This window comes from Hyla sarda, chromosome 3 (genome assembly GCF_029499605.1).
Source record: "Hyla sarda isolate aHylSar1 chromosome 3, aHylSar1.hap1, whole genome shotgun sequence".
NCBI lineage: Eukaryota > Metazoa > Chordata > Amphibia > Anura > Hylidae > Hyla > Hyla sarda.
Window position 1 is genome coordinate 198,500,969 of NC_079191.1, and position 21,398 is coordinate 198,522,366.

The 21,398-nt window shown below is 43.5% G+C and overlaps 1 protein-coding gene across 6 annotated transcripts in view; it reads left to right on the top strand.

Moving 5' to 3' along the window:
- Window positions 1-21,398, top strand: part of COL19A1 (collagen type XIX alpha 1 chain) — a 1,011,804-nt gene that overhangs the window by 100,647 nt on the left and 889,759 nt on the right. The gene's annotated exons all lie outside the window — the stretch shown is intronic.

Sequence of the window (21,398 nt, forward strand, 5' to 3'; positions counted from 1 at the left end):
AACCACTACAAGCGAGTGTACAGCATAACCACTACAAGCGTGTGTACAGCATAACCACTAGTGTTGAGCGGCATAGGCCATATTCGAATTCGCGAATATTCGCGAATATATGGGCGAATATTCGTCATATATTCGCGAATATTCGCATATTCGTTATATTCCCGTTTTATTTTCGCATATGCGAACATTCGCGTATGCGAAAACTATCATATGTGCATATTAGCATATACAAAATTAACATACGCGAAAATTCGCATATGTGAAAATTCGCATGTGCTAATTTTCGCATATGCTAATTTTCGCATATGCTAATTTTCGCGCGCCAGTCTCACACAGTAGTATTAGAGCCTTCTTTACACCACACAAGCTGGAAGCAGAGAGGGATGATCACTGTGATGTGTACTGTGAAAAAAAAAAAAAAAAAAAAAAAAAAAAACGAATATTCGTAATTACGAATATATAGCGCTATATTCGCGAAATTCGCGAATTCGCGAATATGCGATATTCGCGAATAATATTCGAATTGCGAATATTCGTGAGCAACACTAATAACCACTACAAGCGTGTGTACTGTATAAATCCTACAAGCAGGTGTGCCGTATAAATGCTACAAGCAAGTGTCCAGCAAGAATCCTACCAGCGTGTGTACAGCATGAATCCTACAAGCGAGTGTACAGTATAACCACTACAAGCGTGTGTACAGTATAAATCCTACAAGCAGGTGTGCCGTATAAACGCTACAAGCGAATGTACAGCATGAATCCTACCAGCGTGTGTACAGCATAACCACTACAAGCATGTGTACAGTATAAATCCTACAAGCAGGTGTGCCGTATAAACGCTACAAGCGAATGTACAGCATGAATCCTACCAGCGTGTGTACAGCATGAATCCTACAAGCGTGTGTACAGCATAACCACTACAAGCATGTGTACAGTATAAATCCTACAAGCAGGTGTGCCGTATAAACGCTACAAGCGAGTGTACAGCATGAATCCTACAAGCGTGTGTACAGCATGAATCCTACAAGTGTGTGTACAGTACTACAAGCGAGTGTACAGTATAACCTCTACATGCGAGTGTACAGTACAACCACTACAAGCGAGTGAACAGTATAACCACTACAAACGTGCGTACAGTATAACCACTACAAGCGAGTGTACAGTATAACCACTACAAGCAAGTGTACAGTATAACCACTACAAGCGAGTGTACAGTATAACCACTACAAGCGAGTGTACAGTATAACCACTACAAGCGAGTGTACAGTATAACCACTACAAGCGTGAGTACAGTACAAGTCCTACAAGCGAGTGAACAGTATAAACCCTACAAGCGTGTGTACAGCATAAATCCTGCAAACGTGTGTATAGTATGAATGCTACAATCGTGTGTACAGCAACTACGAGGGCATGTGCACGGAACAACTATATGATCGTATGCGTAGGATAAGTTATTGGGATGAACAAATTATACAAACATGCACAGACCAACTTATATGCACTGTAGATGGACTAAATAACAAAGTAGATTGACAAAGCAACAATACAAATGCTGTTGTGGCTTGAAACCGGCTCAGTAACACAGTCTTGATGACAAGGAAACAGGCGGAATCATCTGAATCCATATGATTTGGACTATACTGACAACAACTGCCACCTTTTTATTTTTATTTTTTTATTTTTTTTATTTTTTATTTTTTTACTAGCATGAACCATGGCAAGAAGGGAGGAGCGAAATGAACAGCCTCATATACTAAGACGTGCAATACTGGTGGCCACATACAGTTTTATATTGCCACACATATAGCCTGGGTTTAGGAAAGAGAAGAGGGGGTTTGGGACTGGAAATGCAATGACCCCCGACATGACACACATACCTCTCTCTGAAGAAATGGGGCGTTCTGCTTTTAACTTGATCCAGATATGCAGGGCTCGTGGGGGGAGCGAGGTCTTGCCATAAGACATCCCCTTCTAAATACCTAAATGCGAGCACCCAAGATGGCTCCCGATACTGATTACATGCGCTATCAGCTGCCAACGGGGCGCACCCACGAGCCATGAAGCACATGGAACGCCGTGCTAAAACCAGGGCCGGGGCTGACCGAGGGTGCCCTACATACTCCGGCTTACCTCCGGAGAGAGGGCTGCGGCGGACGCCGCCACCACGGCCGGCCCCGGCCGCTTACCATTACGCTGAGCCCGGAACTGCTGTGCATCAGCTGACTCGCGTGTCAGCTGATCCCCTGTCACGTGACGAACCCGCGGCGTCAAGTGCAGGGACTGCCGCGGGTACTTATAGGGACTCCCCGCCCCTCCCACAAATACAGGCTAATAAATTAGCCTTAACACATATATATATGTATATAAAACTCAACGTATGTGTGTGTGTGTGTGTGTGTATGTTCCACAAAAACTTCCAAACAGCTAAAGATATTAACATGAAACTTGGCACACATGTTACTTATATGTCAACAACAAACATAGGATAGGTAATTTAACCCTTACCCCCATTTGCCAGGGGCAGGGTTTATGTTTAAAGTCCCATACAAGTCAATGGGAAATATATGTTACTGCATAACTTCCAAACGGCTTGAGATATTTCGATAATACTTGGTCACATGTTACTTATATATCCACTTAAAATAAAGGATAGTTAATTTAACCCTTGACTACCCCCATTTGTGAGGGTCAGGGTTTTTGTTTAAAGTCCCATGCAAATCAATGGGAAATGTTTGTTCCCACATAACTTCCATATGGCTGGAGATATTTCAATAATTAGTACACATATTACAGGTCGGGATAGGAGGTCGACATAGGAGGTCGGGATAGGAGGTCGGGAAAGGAGGACGGGATAGGAGGACGGGATAGGAGGTCGGGATAGGATGACACGACAGGATGACGCGATAGGAGGACCGGGATAGGAGGTTGGGATAGGTGGGTCGGGATAGGAGGTCGGGATAGGAGGTCGGGATAGGAGGTCGGGATAGGAGGTCGAGATAGGAGGACGTGATAGGAGGATGGGATAGGAGGACTGGATAGGAGGTCGGGATAGGAGGTCGAGATATGAGGTCGGCATAGGAGGTCAGGATAGGAGGTCAGGAAAGGAGGTCGAGATAGGAGGTCGAGATAGGAGGTCAGGATAGGAGGTTGGGATAGGATGTCGGGATAGGAGGTCGGGATAGGAGGTTGAGATGGGAGGACGGGATAGGAGGACGGGATAGGAGGTAGGGATAGGAGGTTGGGATAGGAGGTCGGGATAGGAGGTCTGGATAGGTGGACGGGATAGGAGGTCGAGATAGGAGGACGGGATAGGAGGTCGAGATATGAGGACGGGGTAGGAGGTCGTGATAGGAGGACAGGATAGGAGGTTGAGATGGGAGGACGGGATAGGAGGAGGGGGGAGGAGGTCGAGATATGAGGATGGGATAGGAGGACGGGATAGGAGGTCGGGATAGGAGGTCGGGATAGGATGTCGAGATAGGAGGACGGGATAGGAGGTCGAGATAGGAGGACGGGATAGGAGGACGGGATAGGAGGTCGGTATAGGAGGTCGGGATAGGAGGTCGAGATAGGAGGACGGGATAGGAGGTCGTGATAGGAGGACGGGATAGGAGGTCGAGATAGGAGGACGGGATAGGAGGTCGAGATATGAGGACGGGGTAGGAGGTCGTGATAGGAGGACAGGATAGGAGGTCGAGATAGGAGGACGGGATAGGAGGAGGGGGGAGGAGGTCGAGATAGGAGGTCGGGATAGGAGGTCGGGATAGGATGTCGAGATAGGAGGACGGGATAGGAGGTCGAGATAGGAGGTCGAGATAGGAGGTCGAGATAGGAGGACGGGATAGGAGGTCGGTATAGGAGGTCGGGATAGGAGGTCGAGATAGGAGGACGGGATAGGAGGTCGTGATAGGAGGACGGGATAGGAGGTCGAGATAGGAGGACGGGATAGGAGGTCGTGATAGGAGGACGGGATAGGAGGAGGGGATAGGAGGACGGGATAGGAGGTCGAGATAGGAGGACGGGATAGGAGGTCATGATAGGAGGACGGGATAGGAGGACGGGATAGGAGGACAGGATAGGAGGTCGGGATAGGAGGACGGGATAGGAGGACAGGATAGATGGACGGGATAGGAGGACGGGATAGGAGGACAGAAAAGGAGGACGGGAAAGGAGGACGGGAAAGGAGGTTGAGATATGAGGATGGAAAAGGAGGACAGTAGAGGAGGACAGGATAGGAGGACGGAATAGGTGGATGGGAAAGGAGGACGGGATAGGAGGAGGGGATAGGAGGATGGGATAGGAGGACGGGAAAGGAGGTCAAGATAGGAGGACGGGAAAGGAGGTCGAGATAGGAGGATGGGAAAGGAGGCCGGGAAAGGAAGTCGAGATATGAAGACGGGAAAGGAGGACAGGATAGGAGGACATTATAGGAGGACGGGATAGGAGGACAGGATAGGAGGACGGGATAGGAGGTCGGGATAGGAGGTCGGGATAGGAGGTTGGGATAGGAGGTCGGGATAGGAGGTCAGGATAGGAGGTCAGGATAGGAGGTTGGGGTATTAGGACGGGATATGGGGTTGAGATATGACAATATCCTTTGTTGAATCGGGCAACGCCGGGTATTCAGCTAGTATATATATATTTGTGGTCGGGACAACTATCAGAACCGATGTCCCCGAACCTACCTTACTACTAAACTGAGCAGTTTTTGTTGTGCTTTAACTGCTGCGATAGATATACCTGAAAAAAATTATGAAAGTTTTATTATGCAAAATGACAATTCACATGAGCAGCGTTTTAAACGCTGACAACATCTCACAATCCAGTGTCAGGAATATATCTAGCATAACATGCAGATTTCCATTGGCCTAGTCTCTTGATAATGTGGACCTGAATATTGTTTTGTGAGGCTGTCGAGGCTGCCCCTAGCCTAAAGAAACCAAACTGACTAACAACGTGCAAACCAGTTTGATGAAGATAGAGCTAGATAACAGAGCTCCTGAGATGACAAACAAGGGGGTGTCTGGCGTCTCGTTACTAATAACATTTAACCATTCTCAAATAACTGTCACCAGGCACCAAGCATTACCTTTTTTTTTTTTTATGAACTGATGCTAGAAAGTTAAACAGATTTGGAAATTACTTCTATCAAAAAATCTTTACCCTTACAGTATTTTTTGGCAGCTGTATGCTACAGAGGAAATTCTTTTCTTTTTGAATTTCTTTTTTGTGTTGTCCACAGTGCTCTCTGCTGACACCTCTGTCCATGTCAGGAACTGACCAGAGCAGCATAGGTTTGTTATGGGGATTTTCTCCTGCTCTGGACAGTTCCTGATACGGGCATCAGGTGTCAGCAGAGAGCACAGTGGACAAGACAAAGAAATTAAAAAATAAAATAATTTCCTCTGCACCATACAGCTGCTAAAAAGTACTGGAAGGGTAAAGACACCAGTTGATTTAAAGCAAACTTTTTTTTCCACCAGAGTACCCCTTTAACTTCAAAAATTTGTCCAATAGCAAGTGTTTTAGACAAATATAGAGTATTAATAAACTATGTGCCATACCCCAACACGTTATCCTTATGTGAGTAAGTAGATGTACTGCTATCACATGAAAATTCGCTTGGTTTCAGGAAACCGTAAAGGGCAATGTATATGGCAGTTTTGAAAGGAAAGTTACAGAGGGCATCAGACAATGCTATGAATAGGTGACTTGAGACCAGCTGGCGAGTAGTGCCAGCAGTACTGCCACTCTTTTGTATACCCCTTAAAATAAAGTGTGAGAGTTTGAGATGTGAGTGGTATTGGATATGACTAGCACCATTGGGCAGATATGTATGTTTGAAGTCAGAGAACAACCTCCATGGTGTATCGTAAGTCTTAAGGGTATTAATAGATAGAGGTTTACGAATAAGGGCTCTGACGACACTCAAATGCAGTCTCAGTCCATCGCCAGAAGTCTGGGGGGAGGAGAGGGAGTGGCTACCTCATCTGCTTCTGGGCATACCTGTAAGAAATGCTCAAAATTAAGACGTGATAAGGCATCAGCAGCAACATTCCTCTCCTGATATGGGAACAAATTAAATGAAATTTGTGGGACAAGGATAAGCAGACAAACTGTCTAAGGAAGGACATGATCACCCTGGAATTGGACCTGCCACTATTCAGAATATCCACTACTGCAGAATTATCGGACACAAATATGACCATGTTGTTAGCCCACTGAGACCCCAACACTTGCGCAGCAGCTACCACTGGGTATAACTCAAAAAGAAAAAGTTTTCTCTGAACCGTGGAATGCACGCAACCTGTTCTGACCGAACATCAGCCAACCAATACGAACAATAAATGGCCGCAAACCCAGTGGATGAGGCTGTGTTAGTGTATGCACAGGGAGGCAGATGTGATGCCCTGGGAATGAAAAGAGACATGCTGTTCCATTGCGACAGAAAATTATTCCACATAGCTAAGTCTGCCATTGCTTCTTGCTCTAGCCGGACAACACTGGAGGGGAGAAAGTAACAACTGCAAGAGCCTGGAGATGAAAGATCTGCCTTGGGGGTTATTCTTCATAGCAAAATTGAGCATACCCAGAAGTGACTGTAACTAGGCTTGTCAGCAGAGAGCACTATGCTCGTAATGTCAGCAGAGAGCACTGTGTTCCAAAAAGAAAATAATTTTCTCTGTAGTATTCAACAGTTAATAAGTAATGGAAGGATTAAGATTTTTTAATATAAGTAATTTACAAATCTGTTTAACTTTCTGGCACCAGGTGATTTAAAAAAAATAAAAATAGTTTTCCACAGGAGTACCCCTTTGAATGCGTCACTTATGTCCGCCTTAGATAGGAAAGCCCCTCTACCTAACAGCAAAATGATCTTTATAGCCTCGTCTATGGAAGAATACCTCATAGTAAAATCTTCCGAGGAGATTAAAGAATTTAAGCTCGGGATGTGGGAAGAATGAGGCGCAGATAAATCGTAGATTAATCTCTTTTTATTGGATAATTTACCACACACTATCCCTATGGGATTAACTAGCCAGAGAATAAGAGGAGCTAGAGGGTTTTGAGGAAGGTGAGACACAGTACCCAGACACACCGTGGCAGTATGCAGTGGAGATGGAGGCAGGGAATCCCTCCGAGTCACTTGCACAAATGACACGATGCATGCTCATTTGCAGCGAGATGACTTCTGGCTTTCCACCTTATTGGACCCTCGCTACCGGCAAAAAATGGGGGCCTTTTTTACACCCACTGAGAGGGAGGACAACTGAGACATCCAACATAATCAGCTGGCCGATGCCTATCTGCGCCATTGTCTATCTTCTTGCAGGTCTGACTATGGGGGCCCTCTGCGCTCACTGCCATGGCTGCTGGGGAGGGGTGGGGTGGCAGGAGCAGTACCAACTCCATCAGCAGCAGCCTCAGTCTACAGTCGCTGATGAGTAGCTTTCTTGACCTGCATAGTGAAGCAACTCATCAGCAGCAGGTAGACCTGGAGCAGGGCCTCAACCAGCAGGTGATGGCATACCTTGACAAGACCATGCCAACACACCTTGAGGATCTGCTGGACTTCTGGGCAGCCAAACCTGACTTGTGGCCGCAACTAGCGGTGACCTGGTGACCCGGAAAATAAAGGGGATCGGGGGTGTCCAAGACACCCCTGGTCCCCCTGAAGGGAAAAGCGTTAGGTGGCAGGGGTTCCACCCCTTCTATCCCTGCTATCGGTCAGTCAGAAGCGACCGACCAATAGCAGATCGGGGGCAGGGGGGTTAATGTTCGGTTCCCCTGCTCTGCCCACCCACTGTTGTCAGGGCAGAGCAGGGGAACTGTCGGTGACCGAAGCCGGAGGTCCACCCACCATCAGCAGCGGCAGCAGCGGGATGCGATCAGCGGCGGCAGCAGGTGGCGAGGACAAGCGGCTCCCTGGTGCGGCAATGACGTGCGACTCCCTGGTGCAGACTACAGAAGCCGGTGAGTTGCCTAACAACATCTGGAGGGCTACAGTTTGAGACCACTATACAGTGGTCTCTAAACTGTAGCATTCCAAATGTTGCAAAACTACAACTCCCAGCATGCCCAGACAGCTGTTTGCTGTTTAGGCATGCTGGGATTTGTAGTTTTGCAACATCTGGAGGGCCACAGTTTGGAGATCACTGTGCATTGGTCTCTAAACTGTGGCCCTTCAGATCTTGCAAAACTACAACTCCTAGCAAGCCCAAACAGCAAACAGCTGTCTCGGCATGCTGGGAGTTGTAGTTGCATACCTCCAGCTTTTGCATAACTAAATCTCCCAGCATGCCCTTCGGCGATCAGTACATGCTGGAGTAATGGTTTTGTAACAGCTGGAGGCACATTGGTTGGAAAATACTGAATTAGGTAACAGAACCAAACTGAAGGTTTTCCAACCAGTGTGTCTCCAGCTGTTGCAAAAGTATAACTCCCAGTATGTACTGATCGCCGAAGGGCATGCTGGGAGATGTAGTTATGCAACATCTGAAGGGCCACAGTTTAGAGACCACTGCATGCTGGAAGTTGTAGTCTTGCAATAGCTGGAGGTTTGCCCCCCCATGTGAAAGTACAGAGTAAATTCACACAAGCGGGTTTACAGTGAGTTTCCTAATTCAAGTTCGCAGCACAAACTCCTAGCGGGAAACCCACTGTAAACACCCGCCCGTGTGAACACTATGCTGCCATCTCCAGGCTTTGTCATTGTGCCACCATATGATTTCCTTATGCTGTTAGCACCTTAGATTAAACTTTAAAAAATGTTCATTTGTCTAAAATCTTCAATTTAAATTGTACAAAATATATTTTCTATTGTGATGCCCTATGGTCTACTCAGGCTGCTGCCAACTCTAGGCTTTGTCATTGTGCCGCCATTTGACTCCTTATTAGATTGGGTTTTGTGGTCATACAGTATTATTTCAAAGTGAATACCGGGACATTAAACTTGGGAATCTATTATAAATTTTAAATAAAAAAAATCTATGTAATCTTTTCAAGACTTAGGCACTATGGTTGTCGATGTCATATATTACCTGTGGAATTACCACAAGAATCCAATGAAATAGCTTGGAGCAATAACAATGAACCATAACTGATTAAATTCACACCTTTACAGAAAGGGGGCGTTGAGAGGCAGGGGCTAGAAAAAGGGAGTATCTCGTCTGGCGGAGGACTGCCAGATCGATGCTCACCAGAATGGGTACTCAAAAAATATAAATAAATTCAAATAAAATAAAATAAAAATTACATAAAAAAATCTCTTTATTCTCTTCAATTTTAACACCATATGGTCTCCCTGCTGCCACATGCAGACTCTCTGCGGCAGTGATTCTAATAGCGATGCCTGAAATCTGCATGTCATAATAAATAACAGTATTATGTACTCTCTATCCATGTTAGGACAAGGCAAAGTGTTCTACACCCCTATTGAGGCTATATGGTCTCCTCATGCTTCCGTCACCTCCAGGCTGTGTCATTCAGCCACTACAGTATATGGTCTCCTCATGCTAAAGTGACAAGCATTGGGTAACCATCGAGCCTGTAACCATGACCGAAACTGCCTACACAAGACAGCTGTGGTTGTGACAGGTATTACGTAACGTCCATGCCTATAAATGTGACAAGGTATAATGCAACCATTGTGACTATAACTATGAGAGGCATAACATAATTAATCGTGCCTGTGTTCTTGACAGGTATTGCATAAATTTGACGCCTGGTGTTGCAAAAGTCATGACAGGTATAATGTAATTAATCGTGCCTATAATCGTGAGAGGTATAACGTAAATAATCATGCCTGTAGTCGTGACAGGTATAATGTAATTAATTGTGCCTGTAGTTGTGACAGGAATGACGTAACATATCATGTAGACATGTGCAATTCGGTTCGGCACGAATGTCTAAATTAACGAATTTTACCGTTTTCGTGCATTTGGACCGAACCGAATGCACGAAAACATATTTTGAACATTCCCGAATAGCCACGATAATACGAATAGCAAAGTAACGAATACATTCGTTATTTCCCAACCATAATGCTGTAAATAACGAATGCATTCGTTATCTGTAAACGAACGTGAAGAATTCATTCTGATAACAAATATAATAAAAAGGATATAGATAGTTTGATTTTTCGGATGCATTCGGTATTCGGGTACATTCGGTAAATCTTTTTATTCTTTTTTTGGACTTTAGCGATCCTAAAAAATTATGGAGATACCTTTTTTATAAAAATTTCGTAGGGTATCATAAAAAAATCATAATAAAAAAGATACAGTGGTGATGGAAAAAATTGTATCTAACGAAATGTATCATTTTTATTATGAAATGTTTATTCATTTTTAAACAGGGATCAATTTATGTGAGCGGGTAAAGCACTAAAAATGTAGCCGACAATAATGAAAATGTAGTGTGTGCTTGTTTTTCACTTTTTTTTAAAACATTTTTTAGGTAGTACTACTACTCCCAGCATGGAACACACTCTTCCATGATGGGAGTAGTAGTTACCTGTACTAATTGACAGATCGCAGGGGTCCCTTGCGATCATCTTGTACAATGTATAGATGTGCCGGCTGCTCTTCTATGGTCCCCTGCACTCACGTATATGTACACATATTCATATTTCCCGCAGAGCTGTGATTGGCCAGATGGTTCCAGCCAATCACAGCTCTCTGTGAGAAATAGGAATATGTGTATATATACGCCCGTGCAGGGGACCATAGGAGAGTGGCCGCCGCATTCATACATTATACTGGAGGATCGCAGCGGGCTTCAGGAGTGATACCTGCAGTGATCTTTCCTTTACTACAAGTACTAATACTCCCAACATGGAGCACACTCTGCTCCATGGTGGGAACTGTAGTACCTGTATTAATAGACAGATCGCAGCGGTTACACGCGCTGCCATATGTCTATTAATGCAGGTACTACAGCTCCCAGCATGGAGCAGAGTGTGCTCCATGTTGGGAGTATTAGTACCTGCAGTAAGGGACAGATCCCAGGGATGTCACTCCTCCTGACACCCACTGCGATCGTCCTGATGTGAATGTCGGGATCAGCTGTTCTCAGGGCTACAGAGCCAGGAGAACAGCTGACGCTGAGCCGTAGGTATACATCGTATATCTACTGCCCAGCAAGAACTTACAATGAGCTTGCAATGTGTATACAGTATACACATTGCTGGCTCACTTAACCCCTTGCTGAGCTGTGCGCTATGCGCAAGCCCAGCAAGGGAAGAGTTAACTTACACTGCTGGACAGTGTAGGTTAACCCTTTGGGCGGTACACACTATATACAGCTATCTATAGATAGCTGTATACAGTGTATACAGAAGACGAAGTCCAGCTTACTTCCCTCGAGTCCCGGGCGGGGTTCGTGTAGCTCCGCCCCCTAGTGATGACGTCATTAGGGGCGGAGCTACAGAAGGGAACAAGGCTAATTAATCTGAAGCTCTGTTCACATTGTACGTTATGTATAATGTGAACAGACCCTTCTGGCAGTGTCCACCCGGACAGGGAGACTCCAGCTGTTGCTAAACTACAACTCCCAGCATGCCCAGACAGCCAAAGGCTGTCTGGGCATGCTGGGAGTTATAGTTTTGCACCAATTGGTGGCTCCCTGTTTGGGTAGACATTGCATCATGGGTGCTCTCCCCAGCGGACAGCGCCAAAAATGTCATAACCAATTTTTTGTGTTTTTTTCTTCTCGTTTCAGATCCGTGTATGCAAAGGATTACTGCGGATTCGATGGATTACGGCGGATTATTTATTTTTTCCTTTAATAAAATGGTTAACGAGGGCTGTGGGGGAGTGTTTTTTTAAATAAAATAATTTTTCCAATGTGTTGTGTTTTTTTTTTTTATTGAATTTTCAAGGTTAGTAGTGGACGCTGTCTTATTGACGGAATCCATTACTAGGCCAGGGCTTAGTGCTAGCCCCAAAAACAGCTAGCGCTAACCCCCAATTATTACCCCGGTACCCACCGCCACAGGGGTGCCGGGAAGAGCCGGTACCAACAGGCCCGGAGCGTCAAAATGGCACTCCTGGGCCTAGGCGGTAACAGGCTGGCGTTATTTAGGCTGGGGAGGGCCAGTAACAATGGTCCTCGCCCACCCCGGTAACGTCAGGCTGTTGCTGTTTGGTTGGTATCTGGCTGAGAATGAAAATACGGGGAACCCTATGCGTTTTTTTTATTTATTTATTTATATTTAAAAAAAAAAAAACGCATAGGGTTCCCCGTATTTTCATTCTCAGCACAATACCAACCAAACAGCAACAGCCTGACGTTACCAGGGTGGGTGAGGACCATTGTTACTGGCCCTCCCCAGCCTAAATAACGCCAGCCTGTTACCGCCTAGGTCCAGGAGCGCCATTTTTGACGCTCCGGGCCTGTTGGTACCGGCTCTTCCCGGCACCCCTGTGGCGGTGGGTACCGGGGTAATAATTGGGGGTTAGCGCTAGCTGTTTTTGGGGCTAGCACTAAGCCCTGGCCTAGTAATGGATTCCGTCAATAAGACAGCTTCCGCTACTAACCCTGAAAATTCAATAAAAATTAAAAAAAAACACAACACATTGGAAAAATTATTTTATTTAAAAAAACACTCCCCCACAGCCCTCGTTAACCATTTTATTAAAGGGAAAAAAAATAATCCGCCGTAATCCATCGAATCCGCAGTAATCCTCTGCATACACGGATCTGAAACGAGAAGAAAAAAAAACACAAAAAATTGGTTATGACATTTTTGGCGCTGTCCTCTGGGGAGAGCACCCATGATGCAATGTCTACCCAAACAGGGAGCCACCAATTGGTGCAAAACTACAACTCCCAGCATGCCCAGACAGCCTTTGGCTGTCTGGGCATGCTGGGAGTTGTAGTTTAGCAACAGCTGGAGTCTCCCTGTCCGGGTGGACACTGCCAGAAGGGTCTGTTCACATTATACAAAACGTACAATGTGAACAGAGCTTCAGATAAACTAGCCTTGTTCCCTTCTGTAGCTCCGCCCCTAATGACGTCATCACTAGGGGCGGAGCTACACGAACCCCGCCCGGGACTCGAGGGAAGTAAGCTGGACTTCGTCTTCTGTATACACTGTATACAGCTATCTATAGATAGCTGTATAAAGTGTATACCGCACAAAGGGTTAACCTACACTGTCCAGCAGTGTAAGTTAACTCTTCCCTTGCTGGGCTTGCGCATAGCGCACAGCTCAGCAAGGGGTTAAGTGAGCCAGCAATGTGTATACTGTATACACATTGCAAGCTCACTGTAAGTTCTTGCTGGGCAGTAGATATACGATATATACCTACGGCTCAGCGTCAGCTGTTCTCCTGGCTCTGTAGCCCTGAGAACAGCTGATCCCGACATTCACATCAGGAGGATCGCAGCGGGTGTCAGGAGGAGTGACATCCCTGGGATCTGTCTCTTACTGCAGGAACTAATACTCCCAACATGGAGCACACTCTGCTCCGTGCTGGGAGCTGTAGTACCTGCATTAATAGACATATGGCAGCGAGTGTAACTTCTGACACCCGCTGCGATCTGTCTATTAATACAGGTACTACAGCTCCCAGCATGGAGCAGAGTGTACTCCATGTTGGGAGTGGTAGTACTTGTAGTAAAGGAAAGATCACTGCAGGTATCACTCCTGACACCCGCTGCGATCCTCCAGTATAATGTATGAATGCGGCGGCCGTTCTCCTATGGTCCCCTGCACGGCCGTATATATACACATATTCCTATTTCTCACAGAGAGCTGTGATTGGCTGGAACCATCTGGCAAATCACAGCTCTGCGGGAAATATGAATATGTGTACATATACGTGAGTGCAGGGGACCATAGAAGAGCAGCCGGCACATCTATACATTGTACAAGAGGATCGCAAGGGACCCCTGCAATCTGTCAATTAGTACAGGTAACTACTACTCCCATCATGGAAGAGTGTGTTCCATGCTGGGAGTAGTAGTACTACCTAAAAAATGTTTTTAAAAAAAGTGAAAAACACGCACACACTACATTTTCATTATTGTCGGCTACATTTTTAGTGCTTTACCCGCTCACATAAATTGATCCCTGTTTAAAAATGAATAAACATTTCATAATAAAAAAGATACATTTCGTTAGATACGATTTTTTTCATCACCACTGTATCTTTTTTATTATGATTTTTTTATGATACCCTGCGAAATTTTAATAAAAAAGGTATCTCCATTATTTATTAGGATCGCTAAAGTCCAAAAAAAGACTAAAGATTTACCGAATGTACCCGAATACCGAATGTATCCGAAAAAACAATACGAATACCCGAATACCGAATGTATCCGAAAAATCTAAACCGAAAATATTGCCGAACCGAAATTTTTTTCCAAAACGAAAAAACGAAACGAAATTAAACGAAAATTTTTCTAGTGCACAAGTCTAATATCATGCCTGTAATTGTGAGAGGTATAACGTAATTATTTGTGCCTGTAATCATGACAGGTATAACGTAATTAATTGTGCCTGTAGTCATGACAGGAATAACGTAACATATCGTGCCTGTAGTCGTGACAGGTATAATGTGATTAATTGTGCCTGTAGTTGTGACAGGAATAACGTAACATATGTGTCTGTAGTCGTGACAGGTATAATGTAATTAATTGTGCCTGTAGTTGTGACAGGAATGACATAACATATCGTGCCTGTAATTGTGAGAGGTATAACGAAATTATTTGTGCCTGTAGTCATGACAGGTATAACGTAATTAATTGTGCCTGTAGTCATTACAGTAATAAGGTAACATATCGTGCCTGTAGTCGTGACAGGTATAATGTGATTAATCGAGTTGAGACAGGTATTGCAAAAACGTGGCATCTGGAGTTGTGATAACGTTTGGTGTAACTACCTTGCCAGTATGCATGAGAGGTATAGCGTAACCTGTGTGCCTATATTCGTCACGTGTATTATATCTAACCATAGTGCTCCAGGTAACTAACCTACCTGCGACTGCTGAGTAAGGACAACCACTACCAGATAGGAAACCGGAATTACCACATCTAAACTACCTAGTCACCTGAAGGAGCATGCTACGCAACACACCAGTTGTAAACAAATGAAAAATAGGACCTACCCTTGGCAGTACAGCAAGATTAGTAGCACAGGAACTGAAAAATTAACCCCAATACAAATGGACGGTACCTAGATAGATAAGAAACAATTTGTAGTGGCATAAAATGGAAATTTCTACCATATCATGACTAAACTTCTACACATCCCCAGATGCAAGGACCAATCCAAGGCAGTATAGGCACCACCAAGAACTACTGGACAGTAGAAAAAATTGCACAAATTTCTGAAAATAAACATAATCGAAATGAGACCTAGAATGCTCACATGCTATGAACGGTTGCATGCGTATGTAAAGTGTTACATCTGACAGTAATTATCATGCTGAAAGACAGCTGATGAGAAGAAAACACGCAGACCAATCTCGTAGGCCTTAACCCACACTGAACAGAAGAGAACCTTCCAAAAGGACACAAAGCAAGCCTCTAAAACAACATGAAAAAACATCCCTTATTACCAGCATGAGAGTACTGTTCATACACATATATATATATATATATATATATACATATGCATACACCCAAGCATCCAAGCATGTACACACACACACACATATATATATATATATATATATATATCTATATCTATATCTATATCTATATCTATATATATATATATATATATATATCTATTTGCACGCATACGCTTCCCAAATTTTGCTCTTAATTACCTGAGATGGTTACACCTCAGGAGACCTCAGGCAACACCCCCCTTTTCTTTTTTTTGTAGGCCGTAGACTTTATGACTAGTGTTGAGCGGCATAGGCCATATTCGAATTCGCGAATATTCGCGAATATTCGTCATATTCGCGAATATTCGCATATTCGAAATGTTCTCGTTTTATTTTCGTATATGCGAATATTCGCGTGTGCGAAAATTAACATATGCGAAAATTTGCATATATAAAAATTAACATAAGCTAAACTTCGCATATGCGAAAATTATTATATGTAAATTTTCGTATATGCGAAAAATCGCACACCAGTCTCACACAGTAGTATTAGAGCCTTCTTACACCACATAAGCTGGAAGCAGAGAGGGATGTGTACTGTGAAAAAAAAAAAAAAAAAAAAAAAAAAAAATGAATATTCGTAATTACGAATATATAGCGCTATATTCGCGAATATTCGCGAATTCGCGAATATGCGATATTCGCGAATAAAATTCGAATTGCGAATATTCGCGAGCAACACTATTTATGACCTGGAATATGAGAAAAAAGGGGGGTCATTACGTGTGCCAGAGAAAATTATAAGGCAACTGACCCCCACATACCTAAGATATTGATGGATATACTGAACCTAGGCAAACTAGACCAACAGAAAGTGCTAAAGCTGCAGGACACAACATCCTCAGAATAGAAAATACACACAACCTAAAAAAAATAAAATAAAACATACATGAGTACTGCCCCAACACAGCAGTTTAAAATAGGGACATGTCAAAGCTAACCTGCCCGTAATAGATATCGTATGACGGTATTGACACACAGACAGCACTGATTATAACAGAAACGTAAGGATGATACTTCTCAGTGCACCTGAAACAGATTTGCTTGTTAAAATATGTAGTAAACGAATTAACACATTGTGTGATTGAGAATGTGCATGATCAGAATATACCCACATGGACTTGGTTACTTAACATGCCGTCTGGGCAGAAAAGGTGCCGAAGCTGCATGTGCAGCGTGTGTAACTTATAATTAAATGAACCCCTTAACCCATACTCACTGTCCAAAACCTCCCATAGCCCCCACCTTACTTTGTGAAGCGACAGAGATGCAGTGCCAACGGATCTAGTGCAGCATGGAGTTACTTGTTGCTTGGCGGAGCTGTGTGTGCAGCCGGGAGCATGCTCTGAGCTGGTGAAACAAGCGCGCTTCCGGTGTTCGTGCAAAGCAAGAAATCAGCTGTGTGCTGTAGGACCCAGGGACCATGAAAATGGTTCGCTGAACAAACACCCGCTGCTGGCACTGCAAAGCAGGAGGCCACGATGTGCCGCAGTAGCACTACCCGCTGTCAGCTGTGTACTGAGCGAATGTCCCGCAACTAGAAATCACGAATGATGTCAGTGGTAAGCGTATTTATGGGGAAAGTAATCCCTCTCACAAATACGGCTAATTAGCCTAATACATATATGAAAATGCCTGCAAAATCACATGTCAAAGTCTGTAGTTATACAAAAAAAATTGTTTAAAGTTAGGATTCCATATAGTTGTTATTTTTTTTTTTTTTTAAACCGTCACTGCTGTTGTTAAGCCAAAGCCAGGAAAAGGAATGGGAAATTAGAAATGAAATACTTATACTTCTTCCTTCTAAATTCCCTTCTGAAACTGCATTAACACCAGAAAAAAAAACTGTGTGGAAACTTAACCTTAAAAGGGTACTCAAGGAAACTAAACTCATAGCCCATTCTTTCCCTCTCCTCAATTTACTTGTCTAAATATCATTCATTAGCTATATAGAGCAGTTTCCCCTCTTTGGTCTTCACTTTTATACATAAAGTGAGGAAATGACATGATCCAGCCATCCACTTTGTCTCTGTCCAAATCCCTGTCTAAAATTAGCCCCACTGTCCTGAGAGACACATACCATGTGGTCTCTCCCCTGCACTGATGAGCCATGCTCTCTCTAGTGCTGAGAACTTGGTGGTGTGTACAGCCTCAGCCAATCAGACACTAAATCTCTCTCTGTTGCTCAGAGCAGGAGGATGGGGGCTGGCAGAGCAGAGCTGCAAGGATTGCTGGGAAATGTAGGCATGGGGAGAGAAGGATGGCAAAGAATATCAAGCAACCAGGTTAGATAACAGGGGCCACAGGAGCCATGTATATCAGACAGGATGGTTTACAGGGTATCCATGGTTTACAGTCATAGCCACGACTTTGGATATATATATATATATATATATATATATATATATATATATAATATATATATATATACTTTCCTGGAGTACCCCTTCTGGATTTAGTGCTATGGCAACTGGTTATTTTGCTCTGTGTCTCCTACATAAAGGATAAATTGAACATTTTTATTTTTTGCTTCTAATTGGTCAGTTTTGCATCCATTCTTGCTCCTGTCTTATAGGAATTCAGACATTCTCAGAATGCTTTTTTCTTTTGCTTCCCACATAGATAATTGATAGTTTAATCATTAAAACATCAGGAAGGGAAATATTATTTATGCATGTAAATAGCTCTTCAAATGTTCTTTCGAGTCTGCTTTTATTTACAACGGCAGTGGGCTCTTTAGGAATATTATGGTTAATCAATAGAAATCTCATCAACATTTTAGTGTAGTAGGACCATGTGTATATATTAGTACATATGTTTTATGACTCAGAGCTTCAGCCAAGGTTTTTCTGTGGGAAATAAGCAAAGGTGCAGTGTGTTGAGATTTCTCGTGATTGCTTATTTCAAGCATACTGATTTCGATGATACTGACCTATTGCTTACATTGATACATTTCAATGGGCACTATAGTAACATAGTAACATAGTTTGTAAGGTCAAAAAAAGGCAAGAGTCCATCAAGTTTAACCTAAACCCTACTGTGTTGATCCAGAGGAAGGCAAAAAAAACCATGAGGCTGATGCCAATTGCCCCATGACAGAGGAAAAATTCCTTCCCAATCCCAATATGGCAATCAGAATAAATCCCTGGATCAACATTCTATTCACTTAAATCTACAGGGTGGGCCATTTATATGGATACACCTTAATAAAATGGGAATGGTTGGTGATATTAGCTTCCTGTTTGTGGCACATTAGTATATGTGAGGGGGGAAACTTTTCAAGATGGGTGGTGACCATGGCGACCATTTTGAAGTTGGCCATTTTGAATCCAACTTTAGTTTTTTCAATAGGAAGAGGGTCATGTGACACATCAATCCTATTGGGAATTTCACAAGAAAAACAATGATGTGCTTGGTTTTAACGTAACTTTATTATTTCATGAGTTATTTACAAGTTTCTGACCACTTATAAAATGTGTTCAATGTGCTGCCCATTGTGTTGGATTGTCAATGCAACCCTCTTCTCCCACTCTTCACACACTGATAGCAACACCGCAGGAGAAATGCTAGCACAGGCTTCCAGTATCCGTAGTTTCAGGTGCTGTAGAATGGGCAAAACAAAAATTGGAACAGGACCCTCAGTTTACGCAGAAGATTTTGTTCAGTGATGAGGCAAACTTTAATGTGAATGGTGAAGTTAACAAACAAAACCACTGCTATTGGTCTGACACTAACCCACATTGGATAGATCCCTCCAAGACTGTTGGAACACAAAAATTGATGGTATGGTTTGGTATATGGGGTACAAAGATAGTGGGGCCATTCTTCATCAATGGAAACCTCAAGGCCACCAGATATGCAAAATTGCTACATGATGATGTGTTTCCCTCTTTATGCACTGAAGCTGGCACGTTCACTGAGTTTTTTCAGCAGATGGTACACCACCACATTATGGGTGTCAGGTCCGAGCATTCCTAGATGAATAGTTTCCTGGAAAGTGGATTGGTCATCGTGGGCCAGTTAAATCGCCCTCAAGGTCTCCCGATCTGACCCCCTTAGACTTTTTTCTTTGGGGTCATCTGAAGGCAATTGTCTATGCTGTGAAGATACGAGATGTGCAGCACCTGAAACTACGGATACTGGAAGCCTGTGCTAGCATTTCTCCTGCGGTGTTGCTATCAGTGTGTGAAGAGTGGGAGAAGAGGTTGCATTGACAATCCAACACAATGGGCAGCACATTGAACACATTTTATAAGTGGTCAGAAACTTGTAAATAACTCATGAAAGAATAAAGTTACGTTAAAACCAAGCACATCATTGTTTTTCTTGTGAAATTCCCAATAAGTTTGATGTGTCACAAGACCCTCTTCCTATTGAAAAAACAAAAGTTGAATTAAAATGTCCGACTTCAAAATGGCCGCCATCGTCACCACCCATCTTGAAAAGTTTTGCCCCTCACATATACTAATGTGCCCAAAACAGGAAGCTAATATCACCAACCATTCCCATTTTATTAAAGTGTATCCATATAAATGTCCCACCCTATAAATGTTATTACTCTCTAGAAAAACATCTAGGCCTCCTTGAACTTGTTTATTGAGTCAGACATCACAACATCATGGGGCAGAGATTTCCATAGTCTCACTGCCCTTACAGTAAAGAATCTCTGTCTGTAATGATGGTGAAACCTTCTTTCCTCTAGACATAGAGGATGCTCCCTTGTCTTGGTTACCAGCCTAGATTTAAAAGATCACCAAAAAGATCTCTGTACTGTCCGTTCATTTATTTGTACATTGTAATCAGATCGCCCCTAAGATGTCTTTTCTCTAAACTACATAACCCCAAACTTGATAACCTGTCTTGGTACTGTAATCCTCCTATACCATTAATAATGTTAAGACCTGAGGAAGTGCCGGGATCGGCCAGAACATGTGTTCAGCCGCAACCTGAATAAAGAAGCCTGCATTGAACGAAGTACCGTGAGTGCCTACGTGTTTTCTTTCTTTTGCACCATTAATAATCTTTGTTGCCTTCCTCTGCACCCTCTCCAATTTGGCCATGTGCTTCTTATATACAGGTGACCAGAATTGAACGCAATACTCCATATGTGGTCTGACTAGTGATTTATACAGCGGCAAAAGTATGTTCTTGTCCCGAGCCTCTATGCCTCTCTTGATACATCCCATGACTTTGTTAGCCTTGGCGGCTGCTGCCTGGCACTGATTGCTAAAGTCGAGTTTACTGTCCACCAGTACCCCCAAGTCTTTTTCGGTAGAAGTTTGACCAAGTGTCCTATTATTTAGCACATAATTTTACATTCTGTTTTACGGCCCAAGTGCATAACCTTACATTTATCCACATTAAACTTAATTTGCCATGTCTGTGCCCAAGCCTCCAGCTTCCCCAGTTCCCTCTGTAATATTATGTTATCATCCTCTGTAGTAATCACCCTACCCAGTTTGGTGTCATCTGCAAATATAGAAATTCTACTTTGTAATCCCTTTGCAAGATTATTAATAAACATATTGAAAAGAAGTGGACCCAGTATTGACCCCTGTGTTACCCAACTTATAACTGTCACCCAAATAGAGCAAGTTCCATTGATACTCACCCTCTGCTTCCTGTCACTGGGCCAGTTGCTAACTCATTTACATATGTACTCCCCCAGTCTCAGCATCCTCATTTTATGTACTAACCTTTTGTGCCGCGCAGTATCAAACGCTTTAAAAAAGTTCAGACATTTAACATCCACAGCTTCACCCCAATACAATCTATA